This window comes from Pteropus alecto, unplaced genomic scaffold, assembly GCF_000325575.1.
Source record: "Pteropus alecto unplaced genomic scaffold, ASM32557v1 scaffold206, whole genome shotgun sequence".
NCBI lineage: Eukaryota > Metazoa > Chordata > Mammalia > Chiroptera > Pteropodidae > Pteropus > Pteropus alecto.
This window is the reverse complement of record NW_006438906.1, coordinates 1198173-1218647: the sequence shown is the minus strand read 5'-3', so window position 1 is coordinate 1218647 and position 20475 is coordinate 1198173. Positions and strand designations below refer to the sequence as shown.

At 32.3% G+C, this 20475-nt stretch overlaps 1 protein-coding gene and 5 pseudogenes across 3 annotated transcripts in view; 1 reads left to right on the top strand and 5 right to left on the bottom strand.

The window, feature by feature from the left end:
- Positions 1 to 20475, top strand: part of UBAP1 (ubiquitin associated protein 1) — a 58774-nt gene that overhangs the window by 1958 nt on the left and 36341 nt on the right. The window lies entirely within an intron of this gene.
- On the bottom strand, positions 2123 to 2241 carry LOC112483121 (annotated as a pseudogene).
- On the bottom strand, positions 3228 to 3346 carry LOC112483127 (annotated as a pseudogene).
- On the bottom strand, positions 9809 to 9927 carry LOC112483141 (annotated as a pseudogene).
- LOC112483177 lies at positions 12688 to 12806 on the bottom strand (annotated as a pseudogene).
- On the bottom strand, positions 17120 to 17237 carry LOC112483173 (annotated as a pseudogene).

The following is a 20475-nucleotide window of genomic DNA, read 5'->3' as shown; positions in this document are numbered from 1 at the left end:
CTAACAAAAACCATAAAAGGCAACCATCAGTTCATTAATCAGATAATCTTCTTTAGATAGTCTTTCTCAATAAATGCAAAAGGTAGTACTCAATACCTTAAAGTATTAAATAGCTTTTTCTTAGACTCAAAAAAAATTTTTTTTTGATTTGAAGCTTAGAAATCAATTGAGTTTAGTTTCTTACATAGCATGGGAATCTCTGGTTCTGTATCATGAAGATAAGTGAAAATCTATCATCTTTTCCAGAGTCTAATTTCTTATAGGAAAGAGCCATTCAGTTAGAAAAAGGAGAGTATTGCTCTTCTAACCTGTAGCACACAGTTTCTTGTAATATAGGAAAATAATTTGAATGTAAAAGTAATATTTTCCTGTGAATTGAGAGATTATTTCAAGCTTTAAAAATTTTAGGTGATTGTAGCAAGATTTACAAAGGAAAAGGTGCTAACTCTGGACCTATGGTAATGAGCTAGGCATTGTTTAGCACTTTACATAATCTCACTTAATCTTTACAATTAGATTAGGTAGGCAGGTGGTGATACACTTGCTTTTTAGTTGTCAAGGAAACAAATTAAATAACTAAGGTTATAGCTATAAAATGGTAGAGTCTGAATTTGAGCTCAGATTTGTCCGACTTTAATGCCCCTTATTGTATCTGTTATATATATACCATTTTGCCCCTCTTAGTTGGTCACAGGGCCATTCTAATTCCTGTCAAGTAAATTTAAAGTATAAGAACTAGTTTTAAAAAATATTTTATTTTTAATTACAGTCAACATGTGATATTTTACATTAGTTTCAGGTGTACAGCATAACGATTAGACAATATAATTTACAAAGTGATCCCTCGATAAGTCTAGTACCCACCTGACATCATACATAGTTATTACAATATTATTATTTTTTTGACCAGAATTTGCATCTTACATTTATTGTCATTATAATATTATTGACCATATTTCCTATGCTGTATGTTACATCTCATAACTATTGTTTTTCTTTACTATTTTTTAACTACATTTATTGGGGTGACATTGGTTAATAAAATTATGTAGATTTCAAGTATACAATTCTGTTTTAAACCACTTGTTCTCATTGAAATAGTAGTGTCACTAGAATGATAAATCATTAAAATTTTGGTTAAGATGTCATTAGTTTATAGGAGGAAATGAATACCTGAATATTTTGTACTTAACAAAATAAACTGGAGAAATTGGATAAGGGACAAAAAGTTTTTTGATTTATATTGCTGAGTCAGGTTGGACCCAGCTCATTAAGGGCCAAAATTTGTATTTGGCAGTACTACAAATGTGTTCTCAGAATTCTGGATTGGTCATTATCAGTTGCTTAATGCTTACCAAACACTTCCAGTGTTTGAGTCACTGAGTTGGCTCATGGTGAATGTGACTATTGTGGTTACTGAGTCAAGCTAGTGTGTGTTTTGGTTGCTTCATTTCCCCAACACTTTATATTGTCGGACTTTTAATTTTTTTCTAATCTAGTGGGTTTGAAATTATATCTTGTGTTTTTAGTAGCATTTCCCGTAGTTGAGCATCTTTTTCATATATTCATTGGTTGTGCTTCTGTGAAATATGTTTTCAAGTTCTGTGCCTATTTTTATTTTGAGTTGTTTCTGATTTTTAAGAGTTCTTTAAATATTTTGCATACTAATTATTTAATTTATGGGTTGCAAATGCCCTCTCCCAATTTGTGACTTGTCTTTTCATCTCTTCATGGTCTTTTTGGTGAGAAAAATTCATAATTTTAATGGAGTTTTTCAGTCTTTTTTTTCATGATTTGTCCTTTTTGTATCAAAGAAATTCTTCTCTTCTGCTAGACATCCTCTTTTAACAAATACAGTAATGTATCCATCTGTAATGTGACATCTAATGTGAAATTTAGGCCCAACATTTCCTTGGTTAGAAAGGCAAACTTTTCAGGAGTTGTAGTCCTGTTGTCTTTGGAGCTATAGGGCCAGAGAGGTTTTATTTATTTATTTATCTATCTATCTATCTATTTATTTATTTATTTAATTTATTTATTTGGTGAGTCGACCTTTGGTTGACCTCACAGATTGCAAGGACCTTGTCAGCTTACAATCCCTTATTTTTTATTTTATTTTTTACGTCTACAGCACCTGGTCTTTCTAGGTGGTCTCCCATCCAAGTACTAACCATACCCGACCCTGCTTAGCTTCCGAAATCAAACGGGATTGGGCTTGTTCAGGGTGTCATGGCCGTAGATCAGAGGGTTTTTAAAGCAGCTTGAATTGTGTCTTATACACAGGTTACATATATTTTCCAAAACTGGGAAGCCAACAGATTTATGATTGATGTGTACATTTTACTAAATGTTAATGATGTGGTTTGACAATGAGAGACTTTTCTTGTGTAGACAGTATTAGTTAGATACAATTCATAATGAATCAGTCTAAGAACTTAGCATTTCTACCAAAATATGATTAGAAAGATTTGTTGATTTCTAGTTCTTACAGCGTTGAACTTTATCAAGAATATTTGTGGATTGTGGAAAGACTGATGTGAAAATATTTTGGAAGTTTTTTTAAAAATTTATTTTCAATTATACAGTAGTATATAATTAGGATACAATTCTGTGGAATGTAAATACATCATCAAGTAAAAACAAATGTAAATTTGCATTGTTAAACAACAGTTTGTTCATGTATTTTTTGGGGGAGTGGGTATCACACATTTGTTTAAATTTCATTAGATACATTTAAAAGAATGAGGTAACATTTTCAATATTGGAGAAATTACATCTATTTAAAGTTATGAATGTTTCAAAGCAACTAGAACATTTGTAAGGGAGTATGTAGTTTTTGTGTTTCTTTGTTTTTAAACCTTCTGCCCTATTTGGACTTGTGTGGCTCCTATCGACCATTAAACCCTTATCTCTTAAGTTATATAAATACATAAAAATCTTGGGATGTTTGATTTTCTCTGTTGTGTATTAAAGCATGTTAAAAACTTTTTTTCCATAAGATGACTAGGGACTACTTTGACTTTAAGAAGTGTTCTTCTGAGATGTTAGATGTTCGATCCTTGTAAGGATTATGAAATATAGAATGTCCACTAGACTTCAACTATACTGCAAATATTGTTTTTCTTCTTCTGTTAGTTTTCTTTCTTTTTTTTAGGCGAGGCAACCCTTGGCTGACCTCACAGATTGCAAGGACCTTGTCAGCTTACAATCCCTTTTTTTATATTTTACGCCTACAGCACCTAGTCTTTCTAGGTGGTCTCCCATCCAAGTACTAACCAGGCCTGACCCTGCTCAGCTTCCGAGATCCGACAGGATTGGGCTTGTTCAGGGTACCATGGCCATAGACCAGTGCATTCTTGATATTTGTGAAAGGTATGTTCTTAGATATTTGAGAATCCTTACATAACTACCATAATTTAGAAGTTCCCTCATAACACATAGACAAATATAATGGAAAAATTTTTGTTACCATTGGATTGGATGGGTAAATAGAAGAAGGCAACAGAGTTAGAGAGCTGGATGCTAAACTCGTTCTTCAGCTACCTTTAACTCCCAGTCTTTTTCTGTTTATTACTACTGGCTGGCCTATCCCTAGCCTCCGAAAACAACCCATTGGAGACTTAAGGTCAGGCTGGCTCGGCTTATCTTATACTGCATCTCATCATCATGGTCTTGGTCCCAGGAAAGGTTTGTATCCTTTTCATTTCTCCTTTTATTAATAAGAATGGAATCTTCTTAATCCTAACATCTTCCTATAGTTTGCAGTGTTAACATTTCCTTCTACAATTTGGTTGGGGAAGGATATGAGCAGTAAATTCTTTTGGTAGACTATACTATGTCACTTTTTATAAGTGATCCTTTTTTATGGGTGGGATTCAAAGTCAGTTGTTAGCCAAATTACAAATTATTATATGGAGTGGACTTTAGGGGTAGCTTGCGAGTTTTCAGAATTGGAAATATTTAATTTCTTCCATCAAAGTTTACTCTATTTTTAAGTGATTTTAATACCATAGACAATGCATCATAGAAAGTTGTTAGACAGTGATTCTCAAATCAGATCAGTGATTTTCAAATTTTAGGTTGCATATGGATCACCTGGAGATATTGGTAAAATGTAGATTCTGATTCAGTAGACTTGAGATTGTGCATTTCTAAACAAGCTCCAAGGTTATGATGATGGTCCAAAGACCGTACTTTGAATAGTAATATTCTGAATTTATTATAGCATGAAGTTTGATTTGGGATTTTTTCTTACTTTATTATAAGCTTTTTGATTACTGTCTTTTGCCATGAGAGGTTGTATTGTGATAGAATTCTGGGCAGTGAATTGGAAGATCTAACATTCTAGTTCTGGTTTTCCATTTAAAAACTAACCATCTCTTTCAGCCTTGAACTTTTTAATTTATAAAATGAAAATAGTAATAAGTGCTTATATCTCATAGCATGTGAGGCTCAGATAAGATGATATATATGATAGTATTTTGAAACCTACATGAGGCTTCACATATAGTTTTGAAAATTTAAGTTTTCAATACAGTGCTTCATTAGAGCATAAAACTTCTTTTCCCCTGTTAGCTTAATAGTAGGTTTATTTTCTAAAGCTAACATACTGCATTTTATTCAGGAATTCTCAGTAACTTTTATTTCTTCAGTTATACTTAATGTTTGTCTCTCGCCACTAAAATTAGATTTAATGAAGGATTTTGTCCTATTACTGCTGCCACTTAGAGTAGTACCAAGCAGTAATAGCTACCTATTAAACAGTTGTTGAATGAATAAGGCATGAAGCCTGAGAAATTTTGTCTTATGTTGTGATCAGGCAGAGATAGTTTTTCATATGAACAGCAAAATTTGATTTGGAAACCAGCGTTTAGAGGGAGAGCAAAGAAGTAGTAATTATTTAGCTCATTTTTCCATTGAAGAAAAAAAAAGTAAGCCAGATAATGGACTTCTTTACTACCGAATTCTATTTATTTGTTAGTGTCTTACTACACTCTTTTTAACAGTGGTTTTAGTAATTGTGTACAATCTCTTGGGTATCCTTTGACAAGGTTTAATGATATTTTCTGTCTTATTTTTTTCTGAAATATTTTAAAGTTAAATTATAGACATTTCATATGAGAATACTTATGTAACTTTTTAAAAAATGAGGACATTTTCCTTTATAAACACAATACTGTTATCATACTCAACCATCAACAGTAATTCTTTAATGTCATATTATACCAGTACTTAATTCAAATTTCCTCATTTGTCCCCGAAACATCTTTTATAGATTCAGTGCAATTTGAACACTACCCATGATTAGGCCAAACTATACAGGTAAAGGGCACAGTCATTCAGAAGACGGCCCTCACTTCGGGTATCAGCCACAAGCTCGAGGGTTTCCAGGCAACTTGCACATCTGAAACAACTGGCTACAGATTTGGGGGTTCCCATTCTGCTAAAATGATTCACAGGACTCAGAAAGTACTGTACATACTTACGATTACAGTTTCATTATATCCAAAAGGATATAAATCAGAACTTGCCAGAAGAGATGTATAGGGTGCCAAATTGAAAGCTTCTGTGTCCTTTCCCTTTGAGTCAGGATGTGTCACCCTATGTGTCACAGTATTGTTAACTAGGGAAGCTCACCTGAACTTCATTGTCTAGAGTTTTGATTTTATTGGGCTTTCATTACATAGTTATGATTCATTGAATCATTGGCCACAAGGTTAATTCAATATTTGACTGATCTCTCTTCTCCTACTTTTTTTGGTGAGTGAGGAAATGCCTGAAGTAGTTTTAAGCAAAATCTCAAACATTCCTGTAAATTAATAATTATGCATCTCTAACTGATAAGGCTTTCTTTTAAAAGCATAGCCACTATGTTATCACATCTAACAATTATTAGTAATTCCTTAATATAATTTAATACCACCCATAGTAAAACTTCTTTTATCTTGAAAGTGTCACTTTCCAGATTTCATTCACAGTTCACAACGTACAATTACATGGTTTTCATGTCTGTTAAGTCCTTTTTCTAAACATATGATAATTACTCCTTTTCAAATTATTGATTCATTAGAGAAACCAGGCCTTTGTCTTGTAGGTACCGCATATTCAGAATTTGTGAGTTCTTGTGTTGTCTTTTTGCTTGATCCTCTCTATTTCTTGTAAACTAATGGTTAGAAGCTTGATTTAATTCATATTTTTGTTTGGGGGGCAGGAACACAAGTGGTGTTGTGTACCTCCTTTTGCATCACATCAGGAGGTGGATAATGATTGGTCGTTACACTTTTAGTGATTCTAGTTGTGTTCCCTATTATAAAGTTCACTAATAACCTTCATAGTTTAGCATCCATTGATGATACTTGAATCAGTTATTTAGAGGTTATGAAATTGTACCCTCATGCTATTTCTGTCATGTTTATGATGTGCCGTTCTTCTGTAAAGAAGAGCTTTCCCTCATCAACAGAATTAATCCTGAAAGTGTAGTTCCTATTAGAAAGGCAGGATGAATGCTTCCTTTCTTGTAACTACCAGTTTCAAAGTAAAGAGTTGATATAGCAGTTATCTCTAATGGTAACAGGTTATGTAGAAAACGGTTGGTTTTCTAAAGACCTTTTGTCTTTGAGTATCATCATACCCTCATGGATTTATACCATTAGTTTGAAACAATTATAGTCATTCTTTTTGATACACAAGTTGTTTCATTGATCTGTGGGAATAATTTCAAATTGGTAGCTTTTTGACATGTTCTGTAAATCTTTGAAAGATTTCTTGCTTTCATGCACAGCCAATGGCCCAGGTTCACCTTATGAATTTTTCCTGCACATCTGAAAACGCCCATTCCTCCAAGAATTAATTCAGAAATAATATTGAGAACTCAAAACCTGGGTGCTCATTGATACTGTCCTTGCTTCTACAAATATATTTAAAAATCACAAGTTCATATTGATTTTTACAATTTAGATTTAAGAATTTTAGAGTTTTTACTTGACTTTAATAGCTTATCTTTTTTTGTCTTACATAAAAAAATTTGGTTCCTTAAAATATAAACATAATTATTTATTTGCTATATTGGACATATATAGAAATGGTTTCAAAATAGTGATACTGATATTACTGATAATAAGAAAAAGTAAAATCTAAAATTTTTGCAGTAATTTATGTTTCTAGAACATATTCCACTAATATGTGCAGTTAGAATACTGAGTTCTAAAGTCACCTGAAATAATTTTACTAATTTTGTGCACAATTAGGTTTATTTGTTTCACTCTGTATTTATTTAAAATATGCAATATATTATTTCGAAAACTCAGATATAGAGATATATAAAAGAAAATGTAAAAATTGTCCCTAACCATTGGAAATATCCACTATTAAAATATCATGTATTAGGATTGTTCTAAGTGCTTTATGTGCATTACCTTATTTGATCTTAATGATAACCCTATGAGGTAGTTAATATTATTATTCCCATTTCACAGGTTGAGTACCTGAAGCTCAGAGATACTAACTTGTCTAAGGGATACACAGCCAATAATTGGCAGTACTGGAACCTGAACCCTGATCTTTCTTTAAAACTTACCTTCTTAATTACTGTGTATTCTGTTTTCAGTCCTTTATCTCTGCTTATAAACAAATATATTAGAAGATATATTTTATATCTTTGGATTATTTTTCTCTTAACAATGAGAAGTTTTCAGTTTTGATAAAGTTCACTTTATATTTTCTCTTTTATGGTTTGTGCTTCAAGAAAAAAAATTTAAGTATTTACCTTCTTCTCTTCCCCTCAACCTGCCTTTTTATCTTTGTTGACTTTTTAATGTTTTTTTTCTTTTCTTTTTTGCCATTTTTATTTCTCTCTCTTTTTTTTTTTTTCATTTTTTTATTTTTCCCTTCCCTTACTTTCTTCCCCTTTGGCCACCGTTAGGAGGTTCTCTATATCTCTGGGTCTGTTTCTGTTTTGTTCATTTTTTATTTTAGATTCTTCATATAAGTGAAATCTTACAGTATTTGTCTTTCTCTGTCTAGCTTATTTCATTTAGCATAATACCCTCTAGGTCTATTCATTTTGTCACAAATGGCAAGATTTCATTCTTATTCCATTCTATATATACCACATCTTTATCTGTTCATCTGTTGATGGACATCTAGGTTGTTCCATACCTTGGCTATTAGTAATAATGCTGCAGTGAACCTAGAGGTGCATATATCTTTTTAAATTAGTGTTTTATGTGGCAGCTCTATTTTTAATTTACTGAAGAATCTATGTACTGTTTTCCATAGTAGCTGTACTAATTTACAATACCACCAACAGTGTATGAGGGTTCCCTTTTCTCTACATCCTTGCCATCACTTATTGATTTATTGATGATAGCCATTTTGACAGGTATGAGGTGATATCTGATGTGGTTTTAACTTGTATTTCCCTCATGACTAGTGATGTTGAACATCTTTTCATATGTCTGTTGGCCATATGTATGTCCTCTTTAGAGAAATGTCTACTTAGGTCTTCTGCCCGTTTTTAAATTGGATTCTTTTTTGGGGGGGGAGAGGGGCTGTTTAATTGTAAGAGTTCCGTGTATATTTTGAATATTAACCTCTTATTGGATGTATCATTTGTGAATATCTTCTCCCATTCAGTAGGTTGTCTTTTTGTTTTGTTGATGGTTTCTTTGCTGTGCAAAACTTTTTAGTTTGATGTAGTCTCATTCGTTTATTTTTTCTTTTGCCCTTTTTCTGAGGAGACATGTTCAAAAAGATGATGCTTAAGAGCAATGTCAAAGAGTTCACGGCCTATGTTTTCTCTAGGAGTTTTATGGTTTCAGGTCTTATGTTTAAGTCTTTAATCTATTTTGAGTTTATTTTTGTATATGGTATAAGAAAGTGGCCTAATTTCATTTTTTTGCATGTATCTGTCCTATTTTCCCAACATCACTTATTGAAGAGACTATTTACTCCATCGGATATCTTTACCTCTTTTGTCTTATATTAATTGATCATATAAGCAAGGATTTATATCTGGGATCTCTCTTCTGTTCCATTGATCTATATATCTGTTTTTATGCCAGTACTCCATACTGTTTTGGTTATCGTAGCTTTGTAGTACAGTTTGATATCAGGAAGGTGATACCTCCCTCTTTGTTCTTAAGATTTCTTTGTTTTTTGGGGGGTCCATATAGATTTTAGGGTTAATTCTGATTCTGAGATGAATGCCATTGGTATCTTAATAGGGATTGAATTGAATCTATCTGTATTGCTTTAAGGACATTTTAATAATATTAATCTTTTCAATCCATGAAGAAGGTATATCCTTCCATTTATTTGTGTATTCATATTCTTAATTCAGTGTCTTATAGTTTTCAGAGTACAGGTCTTTCACCTCATTGGTTTAATTTATTCTTAGGTATTTTATGCTTTATGATACAATTGTAAATATAAGTTTTTAAATTTCCTCTACTAATTATTCATTATTGGTATATAGAAATGCAACAGATTTCTGTATATTGATTCAGTACCTGTCGCTTTACTGAATTTTTTTTATTAGTTCTGATAGTTTTTTGGCGGAATCTTTAGGGTTTCCTATATATAATATCATGCATCTGTAAATAATGAGAGTTTCACTACTTCCTTTCTGATTTAGATGCCTTTTATTTCTTGTCTAATTGCTGTGGCTAGGAGTTCCAATATTGTGTTGAGTTGAAGTGGTGGTAATAGGCATTCTAATCCTTGTCTTGTTTCTGATTCTAGAGGAAAGCTTGCAACTTTTGACCATTTATTATATTTTATTTAAAAATTTTTTTAAAATTATTATTTATGCCTACAGCACCTGGTCTTCCTAGGTGGTCTCCCATCCAAGTACTAACCAGGCCTGACCCTGCTTAGCTTCCAAGATCAGACGGGATCGGGCTTGTTAAAGGTGGCATGGCCATAGACCATGGACTGTGGCTTCACTGGGGCGTGAACCCAGGACCTTTTGCATGTAAAGCAGATGTACTAATTGCTACACTATGGAACCACGTCTAGCTTTTCACCATTTAGTATGATATTAGTTGTGGGTTTGTCATATATCGCCTTTACTATGTTGAGATGTTCCTTCTATACCCACTTTGTTGAGAGTTTTTATCATAAAAGAGTATTGAATTTTGCCAGATTTTTTTTTTTGCATCTGTCGAGATAATTATGTGGTTTTTATTCTTTATTTTATTAATGCGATTTATCATGTTGATTGATTTACAGATGTCGACCCATCACTGCATCCCTGGGATGAATCCCACTTGATCATGGTTGAATCTGGTTTGCTAATATTTTGTTGAGAATTTTTACATCAATGTTTATGAATACTGGCCTATAGTTTTCTCTTTTTGTAATGTCTTTGTATGGTTTTAGTATCAGGCTTAATAGAACAAGTTTGCAAGTGTTCCTTCCACTTTAACTTTTTGAAATAGTATGAGAAGGATAGGTATTAATTCTTCACTGAATGTTTAGTAGAAGTCACCTGTGAAGACCTTGTCTGGTCTTAGACTTTTATTTTTGGGGAGTTTTGATTACTGCTTCAGTTTTATTGCTAGTAATTGGTCTGTTTATATTTTATATTTCTTCCTGGTTCAATTTTGGAAGCTTATATACTCCTAGAAATTTATCCATTTCTTCTAGATTGTTGAATTTGTTGCTATATAATTGTTGTTTTTTCCAACTATCTTTGTTACTTCTGAGGTATCGTTTGTAACTTCTCTTTTTTGATTTTATTTGGGTTTTCTTCTGTTTTCGATGAGTTTGGCTAAAGGTTTGTCAATTTTATTTTTTCAAAGAACCTGCTCTTTTATTGATCTTTTCTATTGTTTTTTAAATTTTTACTTCATTTATTTCCACTCTGATCTTAACTCTTTCCTTCCGTTTACTTTGGGTTTTGTTTGCTTTTATTTTTCTAGTTCCTTTACGTGTAGAGTTAGATTTTTTTTTTAACAGCAGAAAAGAAAAGTTTTATTAGAAGAGAAGTGATACTTCCAGACATGGAAGTGGGCCTGAGCAAGAGAAGCGTGGCTCAAAAGGCCAAGTTAGATTGTTTATTTAGGATTTTTCTTGTTTGTTGAAGTAGGCCTATATAGTTATGAATGTCCTCTCTTTGAACTGTTTTTGCTGTAACCCATAAATTTTGAAAAGTTGTATTTTCCTTTTCATTTGTTTGAACTTGCATTCCTTGGAAAACCCCCACTTCGTCATAATATAGTAAGCTTTTTATATATTGTTGGATTTGAGTTGCTACAATTTTGTTAAGAAATTTTGCGTTTATGTTCATGAGGGATTTTTTTTGTAGTTTTCTCTTTTTGTAACATCTTTGGTATCAAGATAATGTCTTATAGAATGAGGGGAAGTAGTCCTTTCTCTTTAATATTCTGGAAGTTTGTAAAATTAGTATTATTTCTTCCTTAAATATTTGGTAGATTTCACCAGTAAAGCCATCTGGGCCCTGAGTTTACGTTATGATAAGATTTTTAAATACAAATTTAATTTATTTAATAGCAATTAGCTGTTGATATTTTTAATTGGGTGAGCTTTGGTAGTTTTTGTTTTTCAGGAAATTAGTTAATTTGATCTAAAATGTCAAACTTTCAGCTTAAAATTGTTTCTATATAGTATTCTCTTTTAATCTTTGTAGTGGTGTTCCCTTTCATTCCCTGTAGCAGCTTGCTTTCTTGCTTGCTTGCTTTTTTCTTCTAATGAGCCTTGCCTAGGGGTTTACCAATTTTAGTGAGCTTTGAAAAGAATCAGCTTTTAGTTTTAATAATTTTCTCTTGTTTTTCTTAGTTATTATTTGGAAAAGAATTGATACTTTTTTATTTGAAGTTATTGGTATTCTCATTTTTAATGTTAGCCTGGCCACTTATGGCTTCATTGTGCTATAGGCAGGTTTCCAAACTGCCTGCCTTGCTTACAGTGCCAGTGTTTCCCATTTTCCTGAAAATTATGTATAGTACTTACATTATAGATAAGTTAATTGGCTTGCACATAGTTGAATAATTGTGCGTTGTATTGATGAGTCCATAAAATTGTATTAGGGGGATAAGGATTTTTAAGATTTAAATTACATTTCTATTAGAAGTAGTTCTCTATTACATAAACTTCATGTTAAGCAAACCCTTTATATTTGGAATTTCCTAAACACTTTGGAAGAGTTTCTGCTTCTGTGATAGAGCAAACCAATATGTCATTTATGACTTCGTAGTTGGTAATTCCAGTTAGATACTAGGATACTATTTTTCAGTAACTTGGTTCTAGTAACCTGGTAGGGTTTGTATTTCTGTTTAACATGATATGAAAGATAATATTAATATTTTGTTAATGGACATAGCCCACTGTGTTGAAGTTTTTGTAATGTGCTGTAATTTTCTTTTTTAGTGTAAAATAAAATATAACAATGTCCTCATTTTTTCAAAAACTTTACATGATGGTGTAAAGACTTAATGGAACACTTTTTTATTCTTTGGAGGATCATAGCGTTTTGGTTAATTTCCAGGGGCATTTCAAAAGATTTGGTACATAGTATGCTGAAATTATGTGTGTGTGTGTGTGTGTGTGTGTATATATATATATATATTTTTTTTTTTTTTTTAGGCAAGGCAACCGTTGGTTGGCCTCACAGATTGCAAAGACTTTATCATCTTACAATCACTTATTTAAAAAAATTTTTTTTTACTACTACAGCACCTGGTCTTCCTAGGTGGTCTCCCATCCAAGTACTAACCAGGCCCAATCCTGCTTAGCTTCTGAGATCAGACAGGATTGGGCTTGTTCAGGGTAGCATGGCTGTAGACTGAAATTGTATTTTTAAACTTTAACAGAAGGTTATCTCTTTGATTGTCAGGGACTGATATGTTAATATAAAAATGAATGTTTTTTTTATTATAGGTGATGGTCTTTTGGTAGCTACTTTCTTTTTTCTTTAAAGTACAAGAACTCCTGTTAAAATAAGATTAAGATTTAGGAAGACAAGGAGGTGCCAGTATACACTAGTAATAACTATTGCTTGCATTGTCTTATTAATCCTTGTAATAACTCCCTGTAGATTCACTTGATAACTCCCTGTAGATTCACTTGATAAGTGGAATATATTGAGTTTCGTTATCAAAGAGGTAAATTATAGCCTGTTATGATAGGTATCTATCTAAAGCAATTAAGATTAGTCAAAAGACCTGCTGTGGGCTTTTTGTGTACCTTCTTTTATTAAAAATCCTTTCATATTAAGATTTCGCAGTTGTAAAATATAGAAGGAAGATTCTTTTATGTATGTATTGTTTGTACCTTCACCTTTAGAAGTAGAGCTCTTATTAGAAGGGCTGATAATCTTATTGATCGCTACATGTAATAATCTGAAGGAAAATCTATTAGTTGGTAATACTTAGAGGAAGAGGGGTGCCTTTGATGATTTTTTGTTTCCTGAACTTTAAAAACGCAGGTATCTTTTCTATGACATTTCCTATCCTAACTTTCCATTTTCTAAAATGCTCATCTTTTATGCTTTTTCTGTGTTTAAATGCAAGTTGGAAATTAGCCTTTGAACAGAGGGAGTAAACCCTTTCATATTAATTGTGCTTATAGATATATTTGGATTTATTCTTTATGTTTTCTGTTTATTTTTTTTATTATTTTTTTTAAATCTCTTTTGATTGAATTTTTCTTATTTGACTTTGCTCTAGTTACTTGAAAGTTGTTCATCCTATTCCTTTTTTTCTGTTGGTTACCCCTAAATTTTTTATGCTTGGGTTTTCATACATAAACTCTGTCTGTGGTATATATGTGTTCTCTGGTATCTGTATCCTCCTTTCTGTACAATAGGACAAGTTTATTTTACTTCTCTCTCTCCCAACCTCCTATTTTCAGGCCATCTAGGATTTTAAGTTCTAGGCAGTAAGTTCTAGATCACTTACTTTTATGTCATATATTAACAGTTACTTTGGACTAGAAGTATTTTACTGATTTCGTTGCCTGCTGCTTTTTCTTATGTATTTTGTTTCCTCCACTTTAGCTTCTGAGATCAGTTTAAGTTTATGCTTTGCTAAACTTTACCTTTGAATTATTCTTTCAAAGAGGATTAAATAGATAGTGAATTTACAGTCTCTGGATGTTGAAATATCTTCATTTTGCTCCCTCATTTATGTATTAGGATTCTAATTTTACAACTGTTCTTCCTTAGATTTTTGAAGATAATTGCTCTATTGTTTTATAGCATCTGTTGTTGATAATAAGAGTTTTTAAAGCCAGTTCTATTCTCTTTCCTTCGTAGATAACCATTCTCTGTCTGGAAGCTATTTGTTATTCATGTTTTTAAAAATCTGATGATGTAAATTTTCATGATGTGTCTAGATTTCAGTTTTTACCAGTGCATTCTGCTTGTAAGTCGGCTCTTTCAATTTCAAGACTGTGTTATCTATCTATTCAGCTCTTAGAGGTTTCATTTCTTCCATTCTCTCAGTTCTCTCTTGAAACTCCTGTTAGACAAATTTGGGAACTGCTTGAAACTATCGATCCTAAGCTTGAAACGCTTTCACCATGCAACTTTTTTTCACCTTCTGTTTTTAGGGTTGATTTTTAAAAATAGCTTTATTAAAATACATTTCACATATAAAATTAACTCATTGAAAGTGTGTAGTTCAGTGGTTTTTAGTTATTTTCACACAGTGGTGAAACTACCACCACATCCTATTGAAAATGTTTTTCAGTACCCCAGAAAGAAACCCATGCCCTTTAGCATTTATTTCTCAGTCCCTAGCAACCACTGGTTTACTTTCTGTCTCTGAATTTACCTATTCTAGACATATCATGAAATGGAAAACATATAATATGTAGTCTTTGTCAGTGGCTCCTTCTATTTAGCATAATGTTTTCTAGATTCAACCATGCCATTGTTTTTTTAATTGCCAAATAGTATTTCATTGTATGGATATACCATATTTTATTTATCCATTTGTCAGTTGATGGACATTTGGGTTATTTTTACTTTGTGTATAAATTTTTGTGTGGATATATGTATTCATTTCTCTTGAATGTCTTTTTCGGTTACTTCTTGCAGATTATATTTTACAATTTAAATTTCTAACAGTCTAGTTTGAACTGAAACTGGCTTTAACTTCAATATGATACAAAGACTGTTTCATCGTACCCTTTTTTAATGTCACAAATTGCAGCTCTATATATAATATGGATAACCCTGGAAAGGCATTCTGCTAAGTGAAATAAGCCAGACAGAGAGAAAGACAATAACAGATTTATAATAATTTTTACGCATTTGTGTCTTTTAAATCCTGCAGTAAATAAAAAGTGGAGTCTTAAACCAGAAACACAGTACAATCATGTGATGTATAACAATATTTTGGTCAACTACAGACCACAACATATATAGCAGGGTCCCATTAGATTATAAAGGAACTGAAAAATTCCTGTTGTCTAGTTACTTTGTAGCCATTGTAATGTCAAAACATATTGCTCATGTGTTTATGATCCTGATGGAAACAAACCTGCTGCTGCAGTCAGTATAAAAGTATAGCATACATAATTATATATAGTACATAATACTCGATAATGATGAATGACTATGTTATTGGTTTATGTATTTACTATACTGTTTATTGTAAATTTAGAATATACTCTTTCTACTTATTAAAAAAAATTTGCCATTAAACAGTATGTTGAATTATGCTAGCAGTAGCCTCATACATTTCATGTTTCCTGTGTCTCTTGATTGCACCATTTCTCTTGTGTTTGATTTAATCTTGTATTGTTTTTATGAATGTAGTATAACAAGTATACAGTATTTATAAAGTCTACAGTAGTGTACAGTAATGTCCTAGGCCTTCCCATTCACTCACCCAGCATAACTTCCAGTCCCACAAGCTCCAGTCATGGTAAGTGAACCATTTTGTATATTTTATACTGTATTTTTACTGTACATTTTATGTTTAGATATACAGATACCATTATGTTACAGTTGCCTGTGATATTCAGTACAGTAACATGATATACAGTTTGTAGCCTAGGCTATACTTATAGCCTAGGTGTGTATGTGTGTAATAGGTTATACCATTTAGGTTTGTGTAACTACACTCTATGGTGATCACACAATGACGAAATTGCCTAATGATGCTTTTCTTGGAATGTGTCCCCATCATTAACTGGCACATGACTGTACTGGCTTCTATATTTGCCTATTTCCCTGTACCAGAGATCTTTATTTTTTCCTATGGTTTTCAATTATTGTCTAGAATCCTGCAATTTCAGCGTGAAGTACTCCTTTTAGCATTTCTTGTAGGGCAGGTGTGGTGGCAACAAACTCCCTCAGCTGGTATTTATCTGGGAATGTCTAAAACTCCCTCAGCTAGTATTTATCTGGGAATGTCTTAAATTCTCCCTCACTTTTGAAGGACATTTTTTACCAGATAGAGAATTCTTGGTTGACAGTTTTTTCTTTCAGTACTTTAAATGTCTTATCTACCGTCTTTTGATCTTCATGGTTTCTAATTATAAATTGCTCGTTAATATTGATGATCCCTAGTACATGATGAGTCTCTTCTTCATCTTTTAAAGATTCTTTGTCTTTTTTAGCAGTTTGATTATAATGTGTCCTAGTTTGAACCAAGAAACATTATGCTGAGTTGATTGTTCTTGGAGGTCATTGAGCTGCTTGATTTTGTAGAGTTATGTCTTTTCATTGAATCTGGGAAGTTTTGGCCATTATTTCTTAAAATAGTCTTTGTGCCCTTTCTTCTTTAGGGACTTATGAAATGTGTATGCTGACATGCTTAATCGTGTCCTGCAGGCCCTTTAGGTTGTTTGCTTTTCTTCTTTTTTATTTCTCTTCAGACTCAGTAATTTTATTTGTTCCATTTTCAAGTTCATCGATTCTTTTGCTTGCTCAAATCTGCTGTTATACCCCTCTTGTGAATTTTTTGTTTCGGTTATTGTACTTTTCAGCTCCAGAATGAAAGCACCAGAAGTATAGAAAGTAGAAAGTGAAAGCCTTCTTTTTGCCTTCTTCCAGAACTAATCACTATTCACAGTTTGCTATGAATCCTTCCTGATTTGGGGGGTATATGCAAACAACCATATAAATGTATGTGTATTTTTTTTTTAATGCCTACAGCACCTGATATTCCTAGATGGTCTCCCATCCAAGTACTAACCAGGCTGACCCTGCTTAGCTTCCAAGATTAGATGAGATTGGGCATGTTCAGAGTGGCATGGCCGTAGACTGTGTGTGTTTTTTAAAGCTTTTTGTTTTGATATAATTTCAGACTTACCAGAAAATTTACAGTAATAGTACAAAGAATTCTTGTATATCCATATTCCCTAAACGTTGCATGTTTTTGTTATCTTTCTCTGTTGGTCTTCTCTGTATTTACATGTACGTATTTTTTTCCGAACTGCTTGAAAGTAAGTTGCATACATGATACCCTCTTACCCCTTTACAGTATATGCTTTCTGAAAACAAGGACATTTTCTTACATAACCCCAATACTAATGATCAAAATCAGTAAATAATTATTGAATCAACAGTTGTCAAAATAATATCCTTAGAGCAAAAGGACACCCTGGTTCATGCATTATAATCAGTTGTCTTTAGTCTTCTTTAATCTGAAAGTTTCTTTGTCTTTGTCTCATGACTTTGACATGTTTGAAAGTACAGGACATTATTTTGTAGAACTGCAAGATGGTTTATTTGATACTTCCTCATGATTAGATTCTGGTTGTTTGCTACTTCTTCATGATAGATTCATTTTTGGCAGGAATACCACAGAATTGATGTTATGTTCTGAGTGCATCATATGTGGAGGCATGTGATGTCAATATATCCTATTATTGGTAGTGTTAATTTTGGTCATTCAGTTAAGGTGGTGTCTGCCAAGATAAAGTTACTATGTCTTCCATTGTAATTAATCAATATATTGTGGGGAGATAATTTGAGACTATGTAAATACCTCATGGAACTTTCATCCACTTTGTGTTAGCATCTAATGATAATGATTTTTCAAATTATTAACATGATGGTTGCCACTTATGAGTTAGCTTTGTATGAACAGTTTTAGAAAATTAAAATGTGATTATTCTTCAGCCTCTTTCATTTTGCGCTACAGCAGTAACATCTTTTGTAGGTTTTTTGTTTTTTTTTTAGAATTCCAAAGTTGTAAATGTAGATCCAGCTGTAACAGCTATCAATTTTATTTCATGTACATACCATCGTCCTAGTTATTTTGGAGCAAACCTCAATCATACCATTTCATTTCATTTGTGAGTAGATTTTTGTATATCTCTGAAAGATAAGAATTATGAAAACTATAATACCGTTAATCTACATAGAAATGAACTTATTTACAAATTTTATCAAATATCCAGTTAGTGTTCATCCTGTCCCAATTGTTTCATCTTTTTTCTCCAATTTATTTGAATTGGGATCCAAACAAGATCTGTATATTGCAATTGCTTGAGATATATTCTTTGTTAATCAATAGATTCCTTTTCATCTTTTTTTTTTTTGAAATTTTGTGTGGAAGGTAGCTATCATTTTTTCTGAAAAGTTTTTCACAGCTATTTAATTTACTGCTATTTTAATTAGAATTTGGATGTGTATATATTTAAATACAGTAGTTCTCCCTTATCCACGATTTTCCTTTCCATGGTTTCAGTTACTTGCATTTAACTGATTGGAAAATATTAAATTGAAAATTTCAGAAATTTTAAGTTTTAAATTGCACACCATTCTGAGTGGTGTGATGAAATCTCACACCATTCCCCTCCATCCTTGACCAAGTCGTGAGTTATCCCTTTGTCCAGTGTATCCATGCTATATGCACTACCCATCTGTTAGTCACTTATTGCTGTCTTGGTTATCAGATCGACTGTTACAGTATTGTAGTGTTTGTATTCAGGTATTCATTTTATTTAATAAAAGCCCCAAAGCACAAGAGTAGTGCTACTGGCAATTCCGATATGCCAAAGAGAAGTAGTAAAGTGCTTCCTGTAAGTTAAAAGGTGAAAGTTCTTGACTTAATAAGGAAAAATTTTTAAATTGTGTGCTGAGGTTGCTAAGATCTATGGTTAGAATGGATCTTACTTATATCAGTGAAATTGTGAAGAAGGAAAAAAGAAATTTGTGATGGTTTTGCTGTCATACCTCAGTGTAAAAGTTATAGCCACAGGGCATAATATAGTACTCAGTTAAGATGGAAAAGGCATTGAATTTGTGGGTTGAAAACATGAACCAAAAACTTGTTTCGATTGACAGCAATACATTGTACCAGAAAATGTTGAGCTTATATGAAGAAGACTAAACCAAGGGATCCCCTTAAAATGAGTGACACCAAGCCATTTACTGCAGGTAGGGATGATTACATAAATTCAGGAATAGGTTTGGCCTGAAAAATAAAAAATTACTGGAGAGAGACCACTTTCACAAAATTTTTATTACAGTATATTTTTAATTTTTCTATTTTATTATTAATTATTGTTGTTAATGTCTTACTATGCCTTAAAAGTTAAACTTTAACATAAGTATGTATGTCCAGGAAAAAACATAGTATATATATTTGGTTGGTACTATTTATATTTTCAGGCATCCACTGGGAGTCTTGGAACGCATCCCCCTGTGGGAGACAGGGAGTACTGTATACACATGTATAAATATATATGATTTTGTTTCTTATTTTCCTTTTTTTATGCTATCTTTGTCAAGTTTTGATATCAGTATTATGCTGTTCTCATATAATTACTAGAAATTTGGCAGCATTTATTCAGCAGGTACTTAGCAGTACTTACAGACACTATGCTTGCTGCACTGGTGAATGAAACAAGTGGTTCTTGTCTTCATAGTACTTAAAGCCTAGTGGGGAAGATAGGCAATAAAAAAATCCGATATGTAACTGCAAACTGAAAAGCTGTGTTTGTTTCCATATTATGGGTGAAATAGTTTAAATAAAATAGGAATAATCTGTTTCTTATCAATTTGATAGAACTTTAAAGGTATTTATTCTGGTGTTTATTTTAACATTAAAGTATTTTATTTGCTGTGAAATTAACAACTCTTACCTTCTCCCCTAAACTCTTTGATATTCTGTGAAGTTGTGCCATCATTATATTGTTTATTCCCTTGGGGTTATGAGTTCTCAAGTTTGATGGCTCTGTTACTTCTTTGTTTCTATGGGGAAAATTATTTAGAATTCATATGACTGTAACAGTCAGAATGGTATAATTCACCGAATATGAAGACCGCTGGAAGCACGGAAAATTTATGTTTGTGATTACTTCTCTTAGATTAATAGCCTCTAGTTAGGTTCTTTGTAGTTTATATTAACCAATTATATTATATTGGCTACTTATAGAGTGAAACAGTGTTATCACTGTCAAATAGTAAGCATTTTCTTAAACAAGGTGTGGCTGTTATATACTTACTGAGTCATAGACTCAACAAGTGATTACATGTGTTTATGTGCCCTC